At 45.2% G+C, this 22,419-nt stretch overlaps 2 pseudogenes across 1 annotated transcript in view; both read right to left on the bottom strand.

Moving 5' to 3' along the window:
• Positions 1-851: 851 nt before the first annotated feature.
• LOC737738 (olfactory receptor 7E24) overlaps positions 852-22,419 on the bottom strand; it is a 69,775-nt pseudogene continuing 48,207 nt past the window's right edge. Inside the window, exons 6-8 of the transcript XR_010146579.1 lie at positions 21,173-21,342; positions 18,878-18,958; positions 852-5,993 (exon numbers count right to left, since the gene is read on the bottom strand). The product of XR_010146579.1 is annotated as an olfactory receptor 7E24 (transcript). The remainder of the gene's footprint in view (positions 5,994-18,877; positions 18,959-21,172; positions 21,343-22,419) is intronic.
• On the bottom strand, positions 9,384-14,737 carry LOC134807034 (olfactory receptor 7E24-like; annotated as a pseudogene).

Genomic DNA, 22,419 nt, shown 5'->3' on the forward strand with positions numbered 1-22,419 from the left:
ACTGACGATAACGTGAACGCGCTGTGTGACCATCGTGGATCGTCATATCCAGGGGCGGAGAAGGGGGTGATAGGAGTCCCCGCATCGCGGGGGCCTCACCCCCTTGCGATGGGGGTCCTAAGAGCCAGGGGGGCATAGGGGCTGGCTTTTAGTCCCCGTACCGTGGGGGGGGTCTCACCCCCCTCCGATGGGGCTCCTAAGAGCCAGGGGGAGAGAGGGGGCTGGCTCTTATTCCCTGTATCGCAGGAGGTGTGTACAACTCCTGCGATATGGGGAGTCATATCATCCGCTCTCACCCAGGATATTAGGAACAAGACGACAGAAGGGATGTACACCCACTGCGCTATTTTCAATAATGTCATCCTCTACCCCCTGGCTATTAGGAGTAACATCATAGAGGGGTGTACACTTTCTGCGATATTGGGGGAAATGTCCTCTCCCCCACAGATATCGGGAACAGTTATATCAATTATTAATATTTATGAATATAATAATTAATAGTAATCATCGATATCCATAATGACAGTAGAGACAGTAAAACAGTACGGATAAAAAATATCAAGGGTTATTATTAATAATTAATAGCAATATCACTATTAATAATAAAATCATGACCTCAGTAATTAATGTTACTTCAATCAATCATAAGTGATGTTGGTAAGAAAACAATAATTAATATTAAGATTAATAACTAATATTAAAAGGGACATTCATATTAATACTTTTAATCATGCATGATCATAACTTGAAAATAATCATTAATGATTAATAACATTATACTATTAATGAATATTACCATCGATAATTATTAATAAGAGTGATGTTTAATAATTTACAATATTATTGCTGCTAATACCGCAGGGGGTGTTCACCTACCTGTCATACTGTTCCTAATATCCAGGGATGGAGAGCATGATATTAGTTTTCATATGGCAGTACGTGTACACTCACCCTGTGACACCGATCCTAATACACAGCGGGTAGAGTATGACATGACTGCCAACAGAGAAATCAATGCACAGCCACCCGGTGACATTGCTCCTAATATTCAGGGAAGAAGCGTATGACACTACTCCCAATATCGCAGGGAGTCTACACCTATTCTGTGATATTCTTCCTAGTGTCCCGAGGGGGAGAGGATGATAATAATTCCAGCATCTCAGGCTGTGTTCACCAAGCCTGTGAAATTGTTATTAATAACCTGAAAGGGAGAGGATGATATTACTCCACATAATAGATAGATAGGACTCCCGATAACAGAGCAGGAGGTGGACACCAACCCTGTGATATTCATCCTAATACTCAAGGGCCGAGAACTTGATATTACTCCCAATATCGCAGGAAGTGTACACCCCCGTGTGAGATGGTCCTTAATAATATTCCAAGGCGGAGGGGGAGATATGACTCCATGTATGGCAGAAAGTGGACATCCCCCAGGGATATTGTTCCCATGACCCTGGAGGGAAGAGGACGATAGGACATTCAATATCACAGAAGGTGGACACGCCCCCACTGATATTGATTCCAATTGCAACGTGGGAGAGAAAGATATGACACGCGATATCCCAGGGAGTAGAAACTCCCCTGTGATACACTTCTTAATACTCAGGGAGGAAGAGGATGCTATTAATCCCAATAAAGACGGCTGTACACCCACTATACACAGAGGGTATAGAATCCGTCTGTGAAAGAGTTCATAATCACCAGAGGGGGAGATGATATTACTCACAATATGTTAAACAGGCTGTCAGACCACCGCGGCTCCTAAGAGCCAGGGGGGCAAGAGGGGCTGGCTCTTTAGTCCCCGCATTGCGGGGGGCGCCTCGCCCCCCTGCGATGGGGCTCCTAAGAGCCAGGGGGGCAAGAGGGGCTGGCTCTTTAGTCCCCGCATCGCGGGGGGCGCCTCGCCCCCCTGCGATGGGGCTCCTAAGAGCCAGGGGGGCAAGAGGGGCTGGCTCTTTAATCCCCGCCCCCCGCGATGGGGGTCGTCATATCCCGGAGTCGCGAAGGTGGTGATATGACTCCTGGTATCGCGGAGCGCGCCCGCCCCCCTGCAATGTGGATCGTCATATCCAGGGTGGGAGATTGGGGTGATATTACTCCCCGCAAGGTGGGGGGCGTCGGCCCCCCTGCGATGTGGTTCGTCATATCCGTTGGGGAGTGGGGGTTGATATTACTCCCCTTATGTGGGGGGGGCGCCCGCCCCCCGGCAATGTGGGTCTTCATATCCAGGGTTGGAGTGAGGGATGAATTTACTCCCCGAATCGCGTGGGCTCCCGCCCCTATGCGTCGTGGATCGTAATATCCACGGGGGATGGTCGGGTGATATTACTCCCCGCATCGCTGGTCGCCCGCGCCCCTGCGCTGTGGCTCCTAATGTCTAGGCGGAGAGTGGGGTGCGATATTACTCCCCGCATCTCGGTGGCCCCCCACCCTCCTGCGATGTGGATCGTAATATCCAGGGGGGAGAGCAGGGTAATGTTACTCCCTGATTTTTCCTGGGATCCTTTCTTTGCTGCCACCCTCTGTTCACTCCCTGGGACATTATCTTCCATATTCTAGCAAGATGCGGCTGATAAAGTCGCAGGGGTATACACCCTTCAATATTATTCGTAATTTTGTAGGGGAATGTTAGACCTGATGTCACAGGACTCTGTACACTATGATGTTATTCCCAATATTCTAGCTTTACCTTAATCATAATGTCACATTGTGTGTACACCTTGTGGTGTTATTCTCATTCTCCTAAGGGGAGGTTGCATTTATTGTCACACGTGGTAGGTTACTTTTGATATTATCGATAATGTCCTAGAGGGATGTCACCCCTTATGTCACAGGGTTTGTATGCCTTGTCCAATTACTCTTATTATCCTCATAAGATGTCACTCCTCATATCACAGAGGGTGTACACTCTGTGATATTTTCGTCATATTCTAGGGAAATGTTACTTTTAATGCCACAGAGGGTGCACACCTTGTGAAATTATTCTTTATAATTTTGTGGGTGTTACCCCTAACGTCACGCGGCGTGTTCACACAGTGATGCTACGTGCAATATGCTATGGAAATGTTGCTCGTAATTCACAGGTCCTGTACACCCTTTCATATTCTTCGTAATCTAGGAAAACGTTACTGCTAATGTCACAGGGCGTGTAGATCCTGTTATCAAATTCCTAATATCCTAGCGGGAGTTCACTACTCATTTCTCAATGCGTGTACACCCTTTGATATTATTCATATTGTCTTGAAGAGATGTTACTACTGATGTCCCAATGCGGGTACATTCTCTGATCTTATTCATTATATCCTCGGGGGATGTTACTTCTAATGTCACACGGGGTGTACTCCCTGTGTTCTATTTCATAATATCCTAGGGCAATTTGGCTTTTAATGACACATTGGGTGTACACATTGTGATATTATTTGTGATATTCTAGAAAGATGTTACTCCTAATGTCTCAGGGCTGTACAGCCTGTGATAGTATTCATAATTTCCCAGGGGTCTATACTCCTATTGGCACAGACAATAACACCCTGTGACATTATTTGTAATATTCTAGCGAGATGATACTCCTCATGTCACAGGTGGTGTACACCCTGTGTTAGTATTCTTACTATTCTAGGGGGATGTTACTCCTAACGTCACAGGGAGGTACACCCTGTGATATTATTCATAGTGTACCAGAGGGATATTAGCCCTCATGTCACGATGCATGTACACTTTGTTATATTATTTATCATATCCTAATGTCACAGGAGGTGTGTTCCGTGTGATATTCTTCCTAACATCCTAGACGGATGTTGCTCCTAACGTCACAGGGTGTGTACACCTTGTCAAATCATTCACAATATCCTAAAACTATGTTATTCCTCAGGTCACAGGGGGTGTTCACCCTGTGATATTTTTCATCATAGCTTTGTGGGATGTTACTCCTAAAGTCACACGGGGTGTACACAGAGTCACACAGTGATATGAGTTGTAACATTCTATTGACATGTTACTCGTAAATCACAGGGGCTGTACCTCCTTTGATATTATTCATAGTATTCTAGGGGAATGTTGATACTATTGTCACGGAGGTGTACACCCTGTGATGTGACTCGTCATATCCCAGCGGGATGTTACTACTAATGTCACAATGCCTGTACACCCTGTGATACTATTTGTAATATCCTAAAGAGATGTTACTACTAAGGTCACAGTGCACGTACACCCTCTGATATTATTCGTTATATCCTTTGGGGGTGTTACTCCTCATGTCACACGGGGTGTACTCCCTGTCATATTATTCGTAATATCCAAGGGGGACGTTATTTTTAATGTCACCGGGTGTGACATTACGCATTAAAAATGCGTATTCAACCCCAGTGATACTATTCCTAATATCCTAGGGGCATGCTCTTCCGAATGTCACATGGGGTGTACACCATGTGTGTACACCTGCTGTGATATTATTCATAATATCCTAGGGAATTGTTACTCCTGATGACACAGGCTGTGTACACCTTGTGTGTACCCCTCCTGTTTTATTATTCATAATATCCTAGGGGGATGTTTCTTTTAATGTCACAAAGAGTGTACAAAACGTCACAGGAGGTGTACACGTTGTGGCGTGATCTGCAATACCCTAGAAGCATGTTACTCCTAATATGTCACAAGGGTGTACAAGCTTTGATGTTATTTATAATCTCATAGAGAGATATTACTTCAAATATCACAGTGGATGTACACACATAGTGTATACCCTGTGATAGTATTCATAATATCCTAGGGAGATACAACTCCTGATATCACAGTGCGTGTACCCCTGGTGTGTACACGCTTGATGTTAGTCATAATATCCAGGGTAAATATTACTCCTCATATCACACAGTGTGCACACCCTGTGATATTTTTCATCGTACTTTAGGGAGATATTGCTTCTAATATCACCGTGGGTGTACCCCATGTGTGTATACTCTGTGACAGTATATTCTATATCCTAGGGAGGTATTACTCCTAATATCACAGTGGGCGTTCATCCTGTGACATCATTCTTATTTGACCTTGCTGCCTTTTTTAACCCACACTACAAAAGGAATGGAACAGATAAGAAGATATTGAGATGAGACCGTGCTGCCGTGTGGCTGCCGCAGGACACTTTTCATATCCCTGTTTCTCAGGCTGTAGATGAAGGGGTTCAGCATGGGGATGACCACCGTGTACATCACTGAGGTCACTGCAGCCTTTCTCGGGGAAGATGACACATCTGAACTGAGGTAGCCTCCAATGCCTGTTCCATAAAATCAGCAAACAACTGACAGGTGAGACCCACAGGTGGAGAAGGCCTTATACTTCCCACCTGATGATGAAACCCTTAGAATGGAGAAAACAATTTTATCGTAAGAGAGAAGGGTCCCCGAGATGGGAAGAAAACCAAATATGGCAGCAGGGAAATACATGATTATGTTATTGGTGAAGGTACCACAACATGCAAGATGGGGAGTTGAGAAGGGTCACAGAAGAAATTAGGAATTTCCACATCCTTGAAGCAGGTCCTTTGTAAGGCAATCAAGTTGTGCAGCTGGGCGTCTAAAAGACTGAGAAAAAAAAAGACAACAAAACTAGAAAGCCACAGAAACATGGGTTCATGATGGCTGAATGATATAGAGGGTGACAGATGGCTACAAACCGGTCATAGGCCATCACACTCAGGAGCATGTCTCTCTTCCATGCCTCCAAAAATGGCAAAGAGAGACATCTGAGTCAGGCAGCCTGCGTAGGAGATGACTCTGCTGTGAGACTGGATGTCCACAATCATCTTGGGGACCGTGGTGGAGGTGAAACCGATGTCAGGCAGGGACAGGTTGGAGAGGAAGAAGTACATGGGGGTGTGGAGGTGGGAGTCAGGGCTGACGGCCAGGATGATGAGCAGGTTCCCCAGCACCGTGACCAGGCACATGGACAGGAACAGCCCAGTGAGGACCGGCTGCAGTTCTGGATCCTCTGAGCTTCTAGGAGGAGGAATATAGAGACATCTGTTAGATTCTGTGGGTCTGTAGAGATTGGACAACTTTTGCCTAGAAAAGAGGGTTGAGAAATCGGAAACAAGTAAACCGACACCCAGCATCGTGTCTGCATTTTGGATAGAAGCAATTCACAAGTCATGTTTTCAGATTTCAGAGCAATCCACACTCAGCAATAGTTTGCACTTCCGACAATCTCAATTGTCTTCTAATGCTTTCATCATTGATTTCAGTGTGATTCACTTCTTGTTGTACACACCTGCCTCAGAGACACTAGATTCAAGAATGTTCCAAGAATGAGATCATCCTATATAACAAATTCGTCATTGCTAGAAAATACAGCCTATCTTTACCGACAGAAACTATGTAATCAAACCATTCTCTTCACTTTAAGAAAAAGGTTATCCTAATTAAAGGAAATTAAGAACTCAAATATTTTATTTTATTCGAATAGACTGATACAAATTCCCTTGATTTAGAACATCTGTAAACACCGTATAACTGCTGAGACCATGCCATCTGGAAATGAAATTAAAGTTGATAGTTCATAAGCAGAGAATAGTTCCACAGGCCGGTTGGATCCTAGAGATTTCATCATTCTGTTTTCTGACTTTTCTCCTTCAAGAGAGGAATTGCTTCCTCAAATCTGTGGGTCTTGTTTTAAAACTCATGGAAGCTATAACCCCTGTCCTTAGCTTCGGTGGACTTAGCTTTTTCATCAGAACGTTTGGCCGGAGGCGGTGGCTCACGCCTGTGATCCCAGCACTTTGGAAGGCCGAGGAGGGCGGATCACGAGGTCAGGAGATCAAGCCCATCCGGGCCAACATGGTGAAACCCCTCCTCTACTGAAAATACAAAAACTTCGCCCAGCATGGCGGCGCGTGCCTGTAGTCCCAGCTTCTCGGGAGGCTGAGGCAGGAGAATGGCTTGAACCTGGGAGGCAGAGGCTACAGTGAGCCGAGATCACACCACTGCACTCCAGCCTGGGCAACAAGAGCAAAACTCTGTCTCGAAAAACAATTTTAAAAAAGCACACGCTCTGTCACACTGACGTCATACTGATGACAGCCAATTTTTGTGAACCAAGGAAGTGTCAATTCAATAATTCACATAGATGTTGACTTTGGCTATCTCCTATGTGCCAAGCGAGATATAGGCTCTGGGGAATCAGAAACAAAAGAGACTCACTTGTTCCTCTCACAATGCTCAGGACTTACTGAGATAAGGACAAAAGAAAACGTCCTGTCTGGAATGCAGGGAAACCAGAACTTCAGGTCAGGGGATATTTCCGTTGAACCGTATGGAGTTTAAGCTGAAAATATTAACGAATGTATCTAAAATTCACTTTGCCTTGACTTTACGCATCCATCACATAGAGATCACGCAGCGGGCACCCACGATCGGTTTCATCGTCGCTCACTTCCTTTGGATCAACTAGAAATCAACTCAGATGAGAGTGCTGAGTCTCAGAGGATGGACGTCTCACCCCTTGCCATACAGATAAGTAGAAAGGGTGGTATTGAAAATTAATGGCCAGACTCTAAGTCCTGCGTACCATACTTGATGGTCTCCAAACTCTCAAAAAGTTGTGGGATTTTTTTGGTTTTGTTCTTGTTTTTGTTTTTTTGTTTTTTTTTGGGACGCAGTCTCGTTCTCTTGCCCAGGCTGGAGTGCAGTGGAGTGATCTCGGCTCACTGCAACCTCCGCATCCCAGGTTCAAGCTATTCTCTTGCCTCAGCCTGCCGAATAGCTGAGATTACAGGCACCCGCCACTACACCCAGCTCATTTTGTTCTCTTTTTAAGAGAGACGGGCTTTCACCATGTTGGCCAGGCTGGTCTCGAACACCTGATCTTGTGATTCGCCTACCTCAGCCTCCCAAAGTGCTGGGATTACAGGCGTGAGCCACCGCGCCCAGCTTCCAAAAGTTTTCAACAGAGCTCAGAGGTCTTAACCACAGGCACATCTGAGGAGCATTTCTGAAATGGTTTCCAGCTTCCTCAATAGGAATGGAAGCCAAACCCCGAATTGATGACTCCTTGGAGGAAGTCGAGAGCTGTAAGGAAAGCCAGGAACAGGGGCAAGGGAGCGATGCATCCCAAATGATCCTGTGCCAATTCTTTCTGGAATCTTTGATGTGATCTCAGCTGCCCTTTCCATACTTGACACAGTGATTGTGGCACCCACTGATCTAGCTGTGGTCTACAAGGAACCCCCAAAGGGAAGGGCACAGTGAGCAGGGGCATCGGCCTGACTGAGAAGGATTGGAGGGGGCAGGTTGGATGCAGGGTGAGGAATGGCCAAATGTCATGTGTCTGGCCTTAGACTGCCTGGTTCACATTAGGCTGCACCCTTTGTGACTTCATGATCTGGTACAAGTTATATGAAAAGGTGTTGCTCCTTTTCTAGTCTGTAAAATAATCATGAAATGTGCACTAATAACTGGGAGACTATGCAGATGAAATGAAACAAGTAGCATAGACCACAGAGCTCAGAGCCTGCCTTTAGGAAGCCCTCAGTAAGGGTTCATGATGCCATGGTGTCTGTCATCATCCTCTTTATCCTCATCATCACCTTCATCATCTTTTTGTTGTTCTCAGGGAATAGTTTAGAGGGACTCATTCCCTGCTTGCATGGGTGAGATGTCTATGAAAAGGACAACCAGTGGGGGAGGGAAGCACAATTTTGAAGATTCCTGAGAGAGACCCCCCACCACAACCAAGAACAGAAACTCCACAGTCTGCTAAGCTGACAGTTTGCACATTGGTCTCCTCCCATCTGGCCACGGCACTCTCCCGTTTGTCCTGAGGATGAGGAAGCAAACAAGGCTCCCGACCGTCCCTCAGCACTCACTGAACTGCCCTTCCCCTGTGCTGGGCCATGACCACGGAGAACAGGTCCACTGTCCTTCCTGCGTGGTGCACAGGGGAGGCTCAGACTCCGTCCTCAAGGCTGGCAAGAAGACAGGCCAAGACATGAGCCTCCGGATACAGGTGATGGGTGTGGAGCCCACAGGACTGCAGCCTCACACTGCAGGGCTGGAGGCACAGACTGACTATTTACTATTCTATGGCCTGGGGGGCTCAAGGCGTAGAGCTCCTCATTAGCTGAAGTTGCCCAAGTTCCCCAACCTCTAAAGATTTCCTCATAATCATGCAAGAAGAAGAAGGGAAAAGTCAGTGTCCATAGAAGTTTTGGGGCTCTTCCTCTAATCAGGAGAGAGCTTGTGTGGATTCTTCGCTTCTTTCTTTTCTTTTTCAAGATCCAAGTGCTTTAATTTTCATCTTTTATTATGGGAAAATATACCACGAATAAATCCTAAAAATTATAGATTATTACATATAGAATGGCCAGTATGAACATTCACAATTTCCACTAGTTTTCAGTTTAGAGTTTAATCACATTAGCTACATTCACATTGTTTAGCAACCATCACCGCCATCATCTCCAGAACAGTTTTAGCTTTCAAAATGGAAATTGCACCCATTAAGCAAACTCTCCATTCCTCTCTCTCGCCCACCCCTGGGGGCCACCATTCTATTTTGCAACTCTATGAGTTTAACTACTCCAGACACTTGACAGAAGGGGAATGATACCGTGTTTAATTTTCTTTGTTTCTTTGTTTTGGAGACAGTCTTTCTCTGTCACCCAGGCTGGAGTGCAGTGGCATGGTCTCGGCTGACTGCAACCTCCACATCGTGGGTCCAAGCGATTCTTGTGTCTCAGTCTCCCGTGTAGCTGGGGTTACAGGCGTGCGCCACCACGCCCAGCTAATTTTTGTATTTTTAATAGAAACGAGGTTTCACAATATGGCCAGGCTGGTCTCGAACTCCTGACCTGAAGTGATACGCCTGCCTCGGCCTCTCAAAGTGCTGGGTTTACAGGTGCGAGCCACGGAGGCTGGTCATGTTTATCCTTTTGGGATTTATTTATTTCACTGGCGATAATGTCTTCAAGGTTCATCCTTGTTGCCGCCTGTGTCAGAAGTGCCTGCCTGGCTTTTTCGGTTTTTTATTATTTATTTATTTTTTTGGTTTTGTTTTGTTTTGTGTTTACATGGAGTCTCACTCTGTCACACAGGCTGGAGTGCAGTGGCACAATCTGGGCTCACTGCAACCTCCGCCTCCTGGGTTCCAGCGATTCTTGTGCCTCAGCCTCCCGAGTAGCTGGGAGTATAGGCACGCGCCACCACGCTCGTCTAATTTTGTGCATATTCAGTAGAGACAGGGTTTCACCAAGATGGCCAGGCTGGTCTTGAATTCCTGACCTCGGGTGATCCACCCACCTCGGTCTTCCAAGATGCTGGGATTACAGGCATGAGCCACCGCACCGGCCAGAGGTGCCTGCATTTTTATGGCTAAATAGTCTTCCGTTGTATGAATGAACTGCACTGTGCTTTTTCATTCATCTGCCCATGAACCCTTGGGTTGCTTCCACATTTTGGCTGTTTTGAGTAACGCTGCTATGAATACGGGTGTACAAATCTCTCTTCCACTCTTGGCTTCTAATTCCTTTTGGTGGGTACCCACAAGTGCAACTGCGGGAACATCTGATCATTCTGTTTCTACTTTTTCCAGGACAGGCCATACTATCTTCCCCATTCCTTCATGGTTTTACACTCCCTCCAATCAGATTCGAGCATTCCTACTTCCCTCTAGTTTCACCAAGGCTTGTTCGTTTATCATATCCATCCTAATATGTGGTATCACATTCTTGCTTTGATTTGCACTTCCCTATGATTAGTGATTTTGAACATCATTTTAGACGCTTATTGGCCATTGCTATATCTTCTTTCGGGACACGTCTACTCGAGTCTTCTGACCATTGTTAATGGTGTGATTTGGGTTTCTTGTTGTTTAGTTCTAGCTCTTCTTTATATATGATGGATATCAGCCTCTTTTCAGAGATACGATTTGCAAATCTTTCTCCTAATCCGTGGGTTATCTTTTCACTCAGTTCACAGTGTTTGCTGATGCGCAAAAGTGTCTGTCATTTAGATGTCATCCAAGGAATCTAATTTTCTTTTGTTGCCTATGCTTTTGGTGTCATATCCCAGAAAGCATTGCCCAATCTGATGTCGTGAAAGTGTGGCCAATGTTTTCTTTGAGGCATATTATACTTTCAGCACTTGGGGTGAGGTCTTTGATCCAGTTTGTGTTCATTTTTGCACCCGGTGTGACATAGGGTCCACCTTCATTCTTCTGCATGTGGAAATCAAGTTTCTCCAACACCATTTCTTGAAAAGGCTGCTTTTCCACCAATGGACTTTCTTAGCACTCATGTTAGAAATCATTTTAACATATAGGGGAGAAGTTATTTCTGGGCTCAAAAACAAACAAACAACAGACAACAGATAAGGATGCAGCATGGGCCGGGCGCGGTTGCTCACGCCTGTAATCCCAGCACTTTGGGAGGCCGAGGCGGGCAGATCACGTGAGGTCAGGAGTTCAAGACCAGCCTCACAGACACGAAGAAACCCCTCTCTCTACTACAAATACAACATTAGCTGGGCGTGCTGGGGCATGCCTGTAATCCCAGCTGCTCGGGATATGGAGCCAGGAGAATCGCTTGAACCCAGGAGGCAGAGGTTGCGGTGAGCCAAGATTGCACCATTACACTCCAGCCTGGGCAACAAGAGTGAAACTCTGTCTCAAAACAAAACACCAAAAACAAAAAATCCAGGATGATTTCGAGAGCAGAAAGAGAATAGCTGAAAAACCAGCATAATGAGAAAGTTAGGAAGCTTCTTATCAAAGCATCTGGAAATATGCAAGAAATTCCTGTGAACTAAAATTTTCATACTGTGCTATCAAACACTAGAACTCACTTATTCCATCTTTCTGTATTTTGGGACCCAATTATCCACTTCTCTTCATTCCCCATCCCACCCCTTTTCTTCCTAGCATCTGCTAACCACCTTTATACTTTACACCTTCCTGAGATTCCTTTTGTGTGTAGGTGTGTGATGGAGTCTCTTTCTGTTGCCCAGGTTGGAGTATACGGGCACAATCCGGGCTCACTGCAACCCCCGCCTCCTGAGTTCAAGCGCTTCTTGGGCCTCAGCCCTCCAAGTAGCTGAGACTACAGGCACGCGTCACCACGCCCAGCTAATTGTTTGTGTTTTCAGTAGAGACAGGTTTCACCATGTTGGCCAGGCAATTCTCCACCTCCTGGCCTCAAGTGATCCGTGTGACTCGGCCTCCCACAGTGCTGGGATTACAGGCCTGAGCCACCACACCTGGCCAATATTTTCTTTTTTGTTCCTACATAGAAGGGAGGATGTGAAATATTTGTCATTCTGTGCCTGGCTTATTTCACTTAATATACAGACCTGCAATCTCATCCATTTTGTCTGCAATGGAGACGATTTTCTTCCTTTTTAGGCTGAATAATACTTCATTGGGTGTGTATACCACAGTTCCTCAATTGAAACAAATTTCTAAAAAGCAAATATTTTTAACATGTCTCAGAATGTGAAACTTCAGGGATACCATGCCCATTTTATTCTTTTCTATTTCCCATGCAGCAATCCAAGTGTGTATAAATCTATAATTTCAACAAATGTAAAATGAAAATGCTAAGTGGTGGCTGGGCGCGGTCGCTCATGCCTGTAATCCCAGAACATTGGGAGGTGGAAGCGGGCAGATCACCTGAGGTCGGGAGTTCAAGACCAGCCTGACCAATATGGAGAAACACTGTCTGTACTAAAAATACCAAAAAAAAAAAAAAAAAAAATTAGCCAGGCATGGTAGTGCATGCCTGTAATCCCAGCTACTTGCAAGGCTGAGACAGGAGAATCACTTGAATAGGGGAGGCAGAGGTTGCAGTGAGCTGAGATCGTGCCATTGCACTCCAGCCTGGGCAACAAGAATGAAACTCTGCCTCAAAAAGAAAAAAAGAAAAAAAAAGAAAAAAAAAATAGAAAATGCTAAATGGTAAGAAACAACAGCATAATAAACATTTGTATGGTGTTGATGGACAATGCATTTGAAGATAATATTTGAAGAAATCATATTACAATTAACTTCTGTTCTTACTCATTGGAGCTTGATGCCTCTAAAAACTTCGTCATTGGAACCACCTCTGGTGCTTTAAAAAAAAAAAAAAAATCCACATACTCACACAGGTGCAGGGAAATCAGAATCTCAGGTATTGAGACCCAGGCCTCATCATTTGTAAGCTCCCCAGGTGATTTGACTCAAAGCCAAGATTGAGGAATGGCGACATGGATCTCTCCACAGAACCTGCCTAAATAGATTCTCTAGAAGCAGTTTATGAAGAAATTCCACATGAACTCTGGAAGAGGATATGAATTTGATGTACAGTATGTCCTCACTTAACATCTTTGAAAGTCTCTTGGAAACTTCACCTTGAAGCAAAATTAGGTATAGTGAAACCACTTATTCCTCACCAACATTATAACTACACAACTTTGAACGCACCAATTGTGTTGGAAGACCTGCTGTACATTGTTTCCAACAAGTCAATTTTCAGGGAATTCCAAAATGAAGTGAGGACTTCGTGTATATAAGAAGATGGTTGTGATTCCACCTGGATGACAGGGTTATTGCTCAGAAACTAAAGGAGGCCGCCTAGGTATAGAGGATTCTGTCATGAGGTTTCTGCTAAACAAAGGAGCCCAGAATACTCACCCATTCCAGTTAAAGGCATAACGAAGAAAACAATATTCACCTAGGAAATGTGGAAAGGAATAAAAGCCATCAAGCCACAAAAAGAATGTGACTAAGGGGCAGCATTTGCAGATGCAGGGATTTAATGTGGTTGCCCTTTCTCACCCACACAAAAGAAAGGATGGAACAGATCATGAGATTCCACTCTTCTGCTGTGCAGCCTCCACAGGGCGCTTTGAATGTCCCTGTTTCTCAGGCTGTAGATGAAAAGGTTCAGCATGCGGGTGACCACAGCGTACATCACTGACGCCACCACACCATTCCTGGGGGGTGGTGCCACAGCTGAAGTCAGGTACATGCCAATGCCTGTTCCATCAAATAAGCAAACAACTGCTAGGTGAGACCCACAGGTGGTGAAGGCTTTATACTTCCCATCTGACGATGAAATCCTTAGAATGGAGGGGACAATTTTATAGTAAGGCAAAAGGATCCTTGAAATGGGAAGGAAACCAAACATAGTACTATCGAGATATATGAATATGCTATTGATGACGCTGACAGAACAGGCAAGGTTTAGAAGTTGAGATGGCTCACAGACAAAATTAGAGATTTCCACATTCTTGGAGAAGGTGAATTGTCACACAATCCAACTGTGCAGCTGGGAATCCAACAGGCTAAGGAAAAAGGACACCAAAACGAAGAAGACACAGAGGTGAGGATTCACGACGACTGGGTAGTGCAGAGGGCGACAGATGGCTACAAATCTGTCATAGGACATCACAGTCAGGAACATGTCTTCTATACATGCAAAAAGGACCAAGAAAGACATCCGTGTCAGGCAGCCCGCATGAGAGATGACTCTGCTATGCGACTGCATGTCCACAATCATCTTGGGAACTATGGCCAAGGTGAAACCGATGTCAGCCCAGCACAGGTTGGAGAGGAAGAAGTACACGGGGGTGTGGAGGGGGGAGTCAGAGCTGACAGCCAGGATGCTGAGCAGGTTCCTCAGCACCGTGACCAGATACATGGACAGGGACAGCCCAGCGAGGACCAGCTGCAGTTCTGGATCCTCTGAGAGTCCCAGGAGGAGGAATTCTCAGACACCTGTGAGATTCTGTGGCTCTGTGTGTGTTGGACACCTTGAGAAGAAAAGAGGATTGGAAAAAGAAAAGATAAAAACCAGCCCTTAATGCTGTGTGTATATTTTGGATGCAAGCAAATGAAAAGGACCATTTTCACACTTGCGGACCGTACACCGCCAGCGATGTTTCTCAGTTGTGACAAATCCAAAAATCTCAGAATTATTATATGATTTACTTTTTTGCTTTTCAACTCTTTCTGTACATACTACTTTAGAGAAAATCCACTGGAGAATGTTAGGAGACCAAAACGTCATATATAACAAATCCGTGATCTCAGTAAAATACGGCCTACTCTTTTCAGAAAAAATACAATGCAATGAAAATGTCCTTCTCTCTTGAAGAAAAAGATCTCAGTCTAATTGAAAGAAATTAAGAAGCTGTGAAATACACTCTGTTTTATTCTGACACCGTGCTACAAATTACTTTGATGTAGAATATGTAAAAGGACGATACAAGAGCTAGGACCGCATTATCTAAAAACGAAATCGAAACTTAGAGTTCTTAATCGGAACACCTTTTCACATGCCAGTTACTTTTCATATTTATTATCATCCTGAGGTTTTCTCACATCATTTCTTCCAAAAAGTACATGCACACTCAAATATGGGAGCTGTGTTTCCAAATGAATTGAATATGTAACTCTTGGCCGAGTGCCATGGATCACACCTGTAATCCCAGCACTTTGGGCGGCCGAGGCTGATGGATCACCTGAGGTCAGGAGTTCCAGACCAGCCTGGCCAACGTGGTGAAACCCCGTCTCCAGTGAAAATAAAAAAAAAATTAGCCGGGCGTGGTGGGGGGTAACCCTAGCTACTCGGGAGGCTGAAGCAGGAGAATCCCTTAGAACCTGGAAGGCAGAGATTGGACACCCTGTGATAGGATTTTTGATATCCTAGGGAGATATTGCTCCTGACAGCAGAGTGGGTGTACACCCTGTGATATTATTTGTAATATCTTAGAAATATATTGCTCCTAATATCACAGTGACTGCACACCCTGTGATATTAATAGTAATATCCTACAGAGATATTACTCCTAATAATTCAGTGGGTGTACGCCCTGTGATATTATTCATAATATATTATGGAGATACGACTCCTGATATCACAGTGAGTGTACACCATGTTTGTACACCCTGTGATCTTATTTGTAACAACTTAGAAAAATATTACAGCTAATATCAAATTGGGCGTACACTCTGCAATGTTATTTGTTATCCACTAGGTAGAAATTACTCCTAATATCACAGTGAGTGTACACCATGTGTGTACAGATTGTGAAATTATTCGTAATACCCTAGGAAGATATTACTCCTAATATCACAGTGGGTGTATACCCTGTGATATTATTTGTAATCACCTAGGGAGATATGATTCCTAATATTACAGTGGGTGTACACTCCGCGATGTTATTTGTAATGTCCTAGGAAGATATTACTCCTAATATCAAAGTGGATGTACACCATGTGTGTACACTCTGTGATATAATTCATATTATCCCAGAGAGATATTTCTCCTAATATCACAGTGGGTATACACTCTGTGATATTCTTTGTACTATCCTAGAGAGATATTGCTCCCACTATCACAGTGAGTGTACACCCTGTGATATTATTCATAATCTCCTAGAGAGATATTACCTCTAATATCACAGTTTCTCTACACCCTGTGGTATTATTCATCATATCCCAGGGAGATATTATCCCTAACATCACAGTGCGTGTACACCATGGGTGGACACCCTGTGATGTTATTGGTAATATCCTAGGGGGATATTACACTTAACGTCACAGCGGGTGTTCACCATGTGTGCACGCACTGAGATGTTACTCGTAATATCCTGGGGAGAAATTACACCTAGTGTTACAGTGGGTGTACACCATGTGTTTCTATTCTGTGATGCTATTCGTAATATCTTAGAAAGTTATTAGTCCTAGTGCCACAGTGGGTGTATACCATGTGTGTCCATTCTGCGATGTTATTCGTATTATCCTAGGGAGATAGTTCTCATAACATCACTGTGGGTGTACATCATGTATGTACTCCCTGTGGTCTTATTGGTTATGTCCTGGGTTGATATTACACCTAATATCACCATGGGTGCACACCATAGGTGTACATTCTGTGATGTTACTCGTAATATCCTAGGGAGATATCACTCCTGATGTCATAGTGGGTGTACACCCTGTGATAGTATTTGTAATATCCTAGGGAGATATCACTGTATACCCTGTGGTATTATTTGTGACATGTGAGGGAGCTATTTCTCCTAAAGTCAGAGTGAGTGTACACCCTGTAATATTCTTCCTAATATCACAGTGGGTGTACACCGTGAGTGATATGTTTTTCTAATATCCAGCGAGGGAAAGGATGATATTGCTTCCAATATCACGGAAGGTGTACACCCCCTTGTGATATTGTTCCGAATATCCAGGGAAGGAGAGGATGACATTATTCCCAATATCACTGGGGGTGTACCACCTCCCGCCGGGATATTGTTCTTAATATCCGTAGTGGAGAGAATGATGTTACTCCCAATATCCCAGGGGGTGTAAACCACCCCTGTTTGTAAACACTCCCTGTGATATTGTTCCAAATGGTCTGTGAAAGAGTCAATATGACTCCCATTATCGCAGGGGGTGTTCAGCCCTGATGATATTGTTTTCTAACATCCAGGGAAGGAGAGTATGCTATTACTCCCAATATCGCAGGGGTTGTACACCTTTTTGTGTTATTGGGCCCAATATCCAGGAAAATAGAGGATAAGAGTACTCCCAATATCGAAATAATTGTACAGCACCCCTGTGATATTCTTCCTAATATCCAGAAAGGAAATGAATGATATTACTTCCAACAGTGTAGGAAATGTATACCCGCGCTGTGATATCTTTCCCAATATCCAGTTGGGGAGAGGATCATATTACTTCCAATATCGCAGGGTGTGTACACCCCCTCTGTGATCTCATTGCTAACATCCAGGTTTGGGGAGGAAGACATTACTCCCAATATCGCAGGAGGAGTCCACCCCCCCGTGACCTTGTTACTCATTTCCCAGGTGGAGAGGATGATGTTCCTCCCAATATCACAGAGGGTGTACACACCCCTGTGAAAATCTTCCTCATATCCAGAGGAAGAGGGGATGATATTACTCCCAGTACCGCAGGGGGTTTACACAGCCCTGCGATACTCTTCCTAATATCCACAGGGAGAGAGGATGATATTACTCCCAATATCGCAGGGGGCGTACACAACCCTGTGAGATTGTTCCTAACATCCAGAGTGAAAGAGGATGATATGACTCGCAATATCGCAGGGTGTGTACACCCCTCTTGTCCTATTGTTCTGAATACCCTGGGAGGGAGAGGATAAGGTGACATTGAATATCGCAGGGAATGTACACTCTCCCCCTCTGATACCCTTCTTAGTATCCAGGGGAAGAGAGGAAAATTTTACTCCCAATATCGCAGAGGCAGTACACCCTACCAGGGATGTTGTTTCCAATATGCAAGGTGGGACAGGATGATACTACTCCGAATATCGCAGGGGTGTTCACATCCCCCGTGACATTTTCCTTAATATCTAGGGGAGAGACAATTATATGACAGCAAAGGTCGCAGGGTCTGTACATCCCTTCCTGATATTGTTCCTAATATCCAGGGGGGAAGAGGATGATATCGAATATGAAAAGGAGTGTACAACCCCCACCCCTAAGATATTGTTCTTAATATTCTTGAGGGGAGACGATGATATAACTCCAAATATTGCAGGGGTTGTTCACAACACGCTGTGATATTCTTTCCAATATCCTGGGTGGGAGAAAATAATATGACTTCCAATATTGCAGGTGGTGTATACCCCACCTGAAATATTGCACTGAATATCCAAAGAGGGAGAGGATGGTATTCATACCAATATCGAAGCGTGTGTACACGCCCCTTGTGATACGGTTTTTAATATCCAGGGGGCGGGAGGATGATATTCGTCCTAACATCACAGAGGGTGTACACTACCCTTGTGATACTGTCCCTAAGTTCCAGATGGGAGAGGATGAGATCACTCCCAATATCTCAGAAGTTGTACATCCCCCGTGATACTTACTGTTCATCATATCCAGGGAGGCGCAGGATGACATTCCATTGAATTTCGCGACAGGCGTACACGCACAGTGTGATATTCTTCCTAATATCCAAGAAGGGAGGAGATGATATTACTCCCAATAAAGCAGTGGTTGTACATTACCCGTGTGTTATTGTCTCTAATATCTGGGGCCAGGGGAGCGGGGAAGAGGATAACATTCCCTCAAATTTAGCAGGTGGTTTGACGCCCCTCGTGGTGTTGTTTTACATATCCAGCGGGGAAGACAATAGTACTATTTTTGATAGTCCGATTCATCCGCTCCAACTTTCCGGAACTCTGAGGCCGGGAGGCGGCATGCAGTTTCCGTGTGATCCCCAATACCTTTGCCGTCTTCTGTAGCAAGTCAGCTACAAATGCAGGCCCATTTTCTGAGCCGATCCGGAAGGGCAGTCCCAATCTAGGAATCAGATCTCGAAGAAGCACATGGGTTTCTTCACGAGCTTTCTCAGTTCGTGTTGGATAAGCCTCCACCCACCCAGAGTAGGTACGCCCAAGAACAAGTAAATACTTGTTACCTCCACACTTTGGCATCTCTGTGAAGTCCACCTGGAGATCTTCAAAGGGGGCTGCTCCATAAGCTTGTACACTGGGCAGAACGGCTGGACCTTGCCTCGCATTAGGCTGTAGGCAGGTGACACACCACTGCCTCACCGTTTTGGCAAGGGCTGACAAATGCGAGATGTAGAAATACCAGCCTAACAACTTTTCAAGTGACTCCTGACATAGATGGGTGCCAGTACAACTGCAGCTCCTCACAGCTGTGGCACAGCTACTCTCCCATCTGGTAACTGACTCCATCCTTCCTCCATCACTCATCTTTCCCTCTACCTGGAGAAAGTCCTTTTCTTCTTTAGAATAAGCAGGTCCAAGATCAGGTGCTTGAGGGAGCAGAGGGGCTATGACTGATGCCTGGAAGGGGACAGATGCTGCTTTTGCAGCCTCTGAGTCAGCGCGGGAATTCCCCAAGCCCACCAAGGTGGAAGCTCGCTGGTGTCCTCTGCAATGCATAACTGCCACCTTGTGGGGTTTCCATACTTCTTCTAATAAATGCAAGATTTCTGGTTGATATTTTCTGTCTTTTCCCGCAGAGTTCAATAGGCCCTTTTCTTTCTATCACGCTCCATGCACTTGAAGGGTTAAAAAGACATACCGAGAATCAGTGTAAATGTTGACAGTCCCACCTTCACTGAGTTCTAAGGCCCAAATGAAAGCAATGAGTTCAGCTTTCTGGGTGAAGTGGCCTGGGGCATCGATCTGGCTTCAACAACAGTGTCCAGGGTTACCACTGCATACCCTGCACCTCTCTTTCCTTGGGGGATGATGAAGCTGCTCCCGTCCACCTATAGTTCCCAGTCTACTGATGCCCAAGGCTGGTCCCGGAGGTCAGGTCTGCTAGAGTCAACCGAGTCCAACATTTCTACACAATCATGCTCGACAGGGCTCTCTGATAGTGGGAGCAAGGTGGCGGGGTGTAGGATGTTACAAACTTCAATGGTTATATGGGGATTTTCACAGAGCAAACTTTGGTACTTGGTGAGTCTATCATTCGTTAGCCAATCATGTCCTTTAGTATTCATTAAAGTCACCACAGCATGGGGGGCCTTTTCTGTTCAGGTTCTACCCAAGAGTCAGCTTATTTGCCTCTTGTACTAGCAGGGCAGTTGCTGCCAAGGCCCTCAAACACGGGGGCCATCCTTTAGAGACCCCGTCTAGTTGTTTAGAGCCGTAGGCCACCGGCCTCGGCCAGGGCCCCACAGTTTGGGTTCAAAGTCCGGCTGCCATCTTTTCTCTCTCTCTGACACATACGATGTAAAAGGCTTTGTCAGATCAGGTAGCCCCAGGGCTGGGGCTGACATAAGTTTCTCCTTTAACTCATGAAAGACTTGCTGTTGTTGGGATCCCCATTCAAAAGTTTCCCGGTCCCTGCCTCCTTTGTGACCTCAAACAAAGGCTTAGCTAATACTGCAAAGTTTGGGATCCACAGTCTACAAAACCTCACAGCTCCTAAGAATTCTCTCACCTGCCTTCTGCTCTTAGGCTCTGCTAGATGGCAAATGACCTGCTTTGTTTCTGATACCAGGCTGCGTTCCCCCTGTCGGATAGTATATCCCAAGGAACATACCTGCTGTCAGCAGATCTGAGCTTTTTTCTTGCACACCTTATACCCACAGTCCTCCAGCTGTGGGCGTAGGGCAATCCGTTCCCTTGGTGCACCCAACTGCCATGGGGTGTCCCAGCCAAAGCTCATCAACCTACCAGAGCAACACGCAGCCTAGGTCTCTGGTGGGAAACTTCTGGAGGTCTTGAGCCACTGACACATGTACCTTGGGGTGCCAGCATGCATGGATCTGAGTGTTGCGGTCTGTTGTGAGATGATGAAGGATCTCAGGCATGTTCCTAAACATGTCTAGCTTATTGACATGAATCTAAGGAAAACAATATGTACAGGCAAATTATTTGAACTGTATTTCCTATAAATTGTTCAAGGTTAATTACTCAGGGCAAAACACCCAGTTAGTGAATTAACCCTCTCTTCTTTCTTGAAAAGCAGTTTTTGGCTATTTCAGTGCACTCTGGTATTCTGCCAGCATGTCAACAGGCACAAGGCTGACTGACCAGGATCACTGCCATCACTGACGGCAGCGAAAAATTACGGAGACTTGGCTCAGGGATGTCATTTAATGATGTTAATATTGTCCTTCAGTCCTTCAAGGGAAATTCAATTAATGTTCTTGTACACCTACTGCGTGTCGAGCTTTATTCTAAAAGCTAGGAATAGAGCAGTAATCCACACAGACAAAAACAATCAAGAATCATCTATCCTTGGCCAGGCGCCATGGCTCTTGCCTGTATTTCCAGCACTTTGGGAGGCGGAGGCCAGTGGATCACTTGAGGTCAGGAGTTTGAGACCAGCCTGACAAACATGCTGAAGCCCCATCTCTACTAAAAATACAAAAATTAGCCAGGTATGGTGGCTCAGGCCTGTAATCTGAGCTACTTCAGAGGCTGAGGCAAGAGAATCACTTGAACCCAGGAGGCAGAGGTTGCAGTGAACCGAGACCATGCCACTGCTGCACTCCAGCCTGGGTGACAGAGCAAGACAGTCTCAAAAATAAAATAAAATAAAATAAAAAATCAAGAATCATCTTTAAGGCATATACATGACATGCAACAGAGGAGCATGTACTGCAAATAATCCACTCCCATATCTCCTTGTTCAAATTTATTTTCAATGCTGGTCACAATCGCTAAATTTATTTCATGACCCAAAGTTTGGGAAAAATACTTTGTCTATGGGGCATTTCACTGAAGGCTCTTGTCAGCCATTTTGGCTTCTGTCAATTTTCTCCCAGGAGGATGTGACTGAACTAAGATGATATATTCCTTCAGAGGGCCCGCCAACCACTGCTGCAGACACGTCTTGATAGGGTGCTTCCATCTGTCCCTGTTTGCAGTTATTTAACAGGCGAGGAGGGGGAGGAAAGGTGAGCTGGGAGGATGGA

This window comes from Pan troglodytes, chromosome 8, assembly GCF_028858775.2.
Source record: "Pan troglodytes isolate AG18354 chromosome 8, NHGRI_mPanTro3-v2.0_pri, whole genome shotgun sequence".
In the NCBI taxonomy this organism is placed as follows: Eukaryota; Metazoa; Chordata; class Mammalia; order Primates; family Hominidae; genus Pan; species Pan troglodytes.